The sequence below is a fragment of the Daphnia pulicaria genome, unplaced genomic scaffold (genome assembly GCF_021234035.1).
Source record: "Daphnia pulicaria isolate SC F1-1A unplaced genomic scaffold, SC_F0-13Bv2 h1tg000176l, whole genome shotgun sequence".
Classification (NCBI taxonomy): domain Eukaryota; kingdom Metazoa; phylum Arthropoda; class Branchiopoda; order Diplostraca; family Daphniidae; genus Daphnia; species Daphnia pulicaria.
Window position 1 is genome coordinate 20,001 of NW_025804862.1, and position 4,584 is coordinate 24,584.

Consider the following 4,584-nt stretch of genomic DNA (forward strand, 5'->3'; position numbering starts at 1 on the left):
TTTCTAAGTCCCGACGATGGATAGTGAAGCTATAGGCGGCACTGGGACGAGCAAAGACGGCTGAAAAAGAGAGAAAGAGCGAAAGAAAAAAAGTTGGAAAAAATTTCTAAGTCCTAAAATTTCCAAGACCGGTTTTTGGTGGAGACCGGTCGGCAGTTGAGCGGGCGGCCCGGCCTGAGCTCAGGTGAATGTCCGGCAAAATTTCGGAAATCAACTTTTTCGTACAGTTACTGCCCGGAACATCCACTACTTTCCTATATAGGGAAGAGGTTGTCGAAAATGAAAATTGAAAAAATTTTCTAAGTCCGAAAAATTGAAAAATTTTTCTAAGTCCCGACGATGGATAGTGAAGCTATAGGCGGCACTGGGACGAGCAAAGACGGCTGAAAAAGAGAGAAAGAGCGAAAGAAAAAAAGTTGGAAAAAATTTCTAAGTCCTAAAATTTCCAAGACCGGTTTTTGGTGGTGACCGGTCGGCGGGTGTGATGGTAAGCCCCGCCTGAGCTCTGGTGAAAGCCCGGCAAAATTTCGGAAATCAACTTTTTCGTACAGTTACTGCCCGGAACATCCACTACTTTCCTATATAGGGAAGAGGTTGTCGAGAAAGAAAAAGTTGAAAAATTTTCTAAGTCCTAAAATTTCCAAGACCGGTTTTTGGTGGTGACCGGGCGGCAGTTGAGCGGGCGGCCCGGCCTGAGCTCAGGTGAATGTCCGGCAAAAATTCGGAAATCGACTTTTTCGTACAGTTACTGCCCGGAACATCCACTACTTTCCTATATAGGGAAGAGGTTGTCGAAAAAAAGAAAGTTGAAAAATTTTCTAAGTCCGAAAAATTGAAAAATTTTTCTAAGTCCCGACGACGTGGTAGTGACGTGGTTGGCGGGACTTGGACGTATAAAGGCCGATGAAAAAAAATGGAAATGGAAATGAAAATTTCTCGATTTCCGACGACGGTGTTTGGCAACGACTCTCTCGCCCGGCCACTGGTCGGCGCGAGAGAGGAGTGAGCGAGACCCGTCGATTCGAAAAGAGAAGCCGTCACACCGTCGAGGCGTGGCGGCTCTCAAGTGGGTTGGTCGGGCGTGTCGTGATGACTCGCGACCGTAAAAAATTCCCACTCAAATTCTCCCATTTCCGACGACGGTGTTTGGCAACGACTCTCTCGCCCGGCCTCTGGTCGGCGCGAGAGAGGAGTGAGCGAGACCCGTCGATTCGAAAAAAAGCCGTCACACCGTCGAGGCGTGGCGGCTCTCAAATGGGTTGGTCGGGCGTGTCGTGATGACTTGCGACCGTAAAAAATTCCCACTCGTCGAAAATTTTCTAAGTCCCAACTTTGAAAACGACGGTTCCTGAAAGTCGGCTGGCGGTTGGATGGGGCAATGTCCCCGTCCAATCGCTAAAAATGAGCCGGAAAACGGAGACATTATGCGGCGGAACATTAGTGGTTTTCCTTAGTATAGAAGAGGTCTCGATTCCTAAACTCGGAAAAATTTTCAGAGTCCCAAAAATTTTCGAAGTGTCGAATAGTTTGGTTTCTCGAATTGAAAATTTTTTTCAAATTTGCGACATTACGACAAGCAGCGATTGTAAAGCCCGGTCCAAATTTTTCAAACGAGTCTTACTTCTTGTTAGTCCGCCTGGCCGATACCAAAGAATGGCCGACCGTCGACTATCGGGCGAATAGACGGGTGAAAGAAATAAAGTCGAAGCCGGTGGTTGGATAGATATCGAAGGGAAGGCGAAAGAGGCGAAAAGGAAAGCGCGAAATTTCTTTAGTAGCTTCGACGCAAAAACTTTGGTATCGACGGGGAGCTTTGGGAAATGAAACGAAGACGCAGAATGGGAAGTTGTCCGGTTCGGCGTTAGTTGTAGTTTCATTTCCACCGTAGCTGAGCTCCTTTCCGCCCGCCACTTCACATGATTTTAGTTTCGATTCCGTTCGATCGCGCTTGCACTGTCTTTGTTTTTTTTTCACTGCTTGGATCGCGGCTTTGCTCTAACCAGTTTAGCCCCATGCGATCAAAAAGTCTTAAAAAAAAAAACCGTTGAACGGAGACGAACTCGATGAGCTGTCGGTGTGTGAAATATCATTCCTTCGGTAAAACCGTTTTCGAAATTTCCGATGGTCGGTATATGTAAAAATATATCCGAACCGCGATGTGGACGGGAATTCAAACGCCCGCTTCACCGATTGGTGCGACAGCTGAGAAGCTCGTCACTCGATCCAACGACTCTTGGTCGAAAAGTTCAGAAGAGGTGCGCGCGTCAAACATTTTTTTGGTTTCGGACGTTTCGTTTCTTCGGCACGTGTGGTTTGTCTGTGGCCGTCTGTGAGAGAAATCGGACGCTTGTTCTTTGTTATTTTACCGTAACAAGACAAGACGGGAAAGATTCTTTCTTCCAAACTTACGGCATCATAACCATCAGCGTTTACCGTCAGCGACGATACGGAAGAGAAAAGAAAATGGTGCGCGTCTTTTCACTTTTTGACACCGTATCAAAAAAAATTACCGTTCAGGCGGAAATGTGTGTGTGTGTGTGTGAGCCGAGAGATAAAAAATAAAAAAGCCACCAAACAGAACGCTTTCAAATTATTTCGTGCGGCGTGCGCATATTTCACATTTTGCCGTTTGACGGAAGCTCGTTGTGTGGAACACAGAAGTGGAGATGGACGGAGTTGAAGGGGGGCGAAGACGGCCCGGTCGGACAAAGTCAAGAGATTGAAATATACGAGAGAATTGGGTGGAAGTGATGGCAAATCTATAAAATTCAAAAATCGGATGAGATGCGAGGACCGCAAAATGTGGCGTCGACTCTGACTCTCTTTTACTACGAACTTCCCTTCGACGGAAGATATCGAGAGCTGAGCTGAGCGCCCGCTGAGTATGGCCGGCGTAATTACAAACGAGTTACGGTTGGAGCTATATCGATTGTACGTATCCCGAACGTTCATCGAACAAGCCAGATCAACTCGGCGCCCGGTAAGATGTACGCTCAGTTATGGCCATGACACACGAAGGGAGAATTCAAACGGCTGTGAGTGTACGGCCCGCCCGGAGTTGTGTGTAGGCAGTGACCTCTCAAGAAAAAACGTAAAAAAATTTTTTTTGACAGTCACCGGTCTGCGACAAGTAATCAGTACGAAACTTGGGTGCAATGCAAAAAACATTTTGAGAATCCTTGCTTGACAACAACGAATCTAACACGATAAAAAAACGATCCCCATCGGTGTACCGCTTGCTTTTCTCGCGCTTCGGCGCAGAATCGCTTATTCAGCTGCCCTTGGAATATGTTCGTTTCGTGCATACTTGATCTCGGTCATTCTTCGGTGAACTCTTAAAGAATTGCGCACTTTTATAGGGGTAGTCTGGTTGCTTGTCTCGACTTGAAATGATTTGTTTTTTTCCGCCCATGACTTTCTATACGATGCCTCTATGCTGGCCTCTGACCGCGGTTGTTCCGAGTTTTCTCTTTCTCTTCGAAAGTCTTTGCGGAAAATTCTGCCTCGTGTGACCGTTGAGCGGTGAGGTGTGTGTGTGTGTGTGTGTCGTGCGGGGTGATGCGAGAGTGTGCCTCGGCGGTGGAAAAATAAAAATAAAACTCTGAGCCCACAAAAATTTAAAAGATGTATGCTTGTCAGCTTAGTAAAGCAGGCTTGACTTATGAGCATACAGCACGCCACATATGACCGTCGAAAACCGTAATACGGGAAAAAAAGTTGATGAATATATCAAGACCGGTCGAATGAATCCGATTCACTTTGGGCTCATAGACCGTTGAATGGTCTTTGACTTTGGAAATTGAAATGAAAAAAATCCAACAAACGGATCGGATCGGTGTTTCTCTTCACTGGGACTCGCTGTGACACGCCAGGCGTTGCGATCAAAAATTTTAGTTTCCGAAGAAAAAGAAAAAAAACGAAAAACGTGTTGATTTGGTGTGTGTTTGGTGATGCGTGGGCGAAATAAAAACCCGCAACTCGCCGGATGCATATCAAACAAACATACACGAAATACCTGGTTGATCCTGCCAGTAGCATATGCTTGTCTCAAAGATTAAGCCATGCATGTCTAAGTACAAGCCGCTAGACGGCGAAACCGCGAATGGCTCAATAAATCAGTTATGGTTCCTTAGATCCACTCCATCCTACTTGGATAACTGTGGTAATTCTAGAGCTAATACATGCACTCGAGCCTCGACTGCGGGCTTTCGGGCTCGCAGAAGAGGTGCTTTTATTAGATCAAAACCAGTCGGGGCCGGGCTTTCGGGCTCGCGCACCGTACCAATTTTGGTGACTCTGGATAACTTCACGCCGATCGCACGGCCTTCGCGCCGGCGACGTATCTTTCAAATGTCTGCCTTATCAACTGTCGATGGTAGGTTACGCGCCTACCATGGTTGCAACGGGTAACGGGGAATCGGGGTTCGATTCCGGAGAGGGAGCCTGAGAAACGGCTACCACATCCAAGGAAGGCAGCAGGCGCGCAAATTACCCACTCCCGGCACGGGGAGGTAGTGACGAAAAATAACGATACGGGACTCTTCCGAGGCCCCGTGATTGGAATGAGTACACTTTAAATCCTTT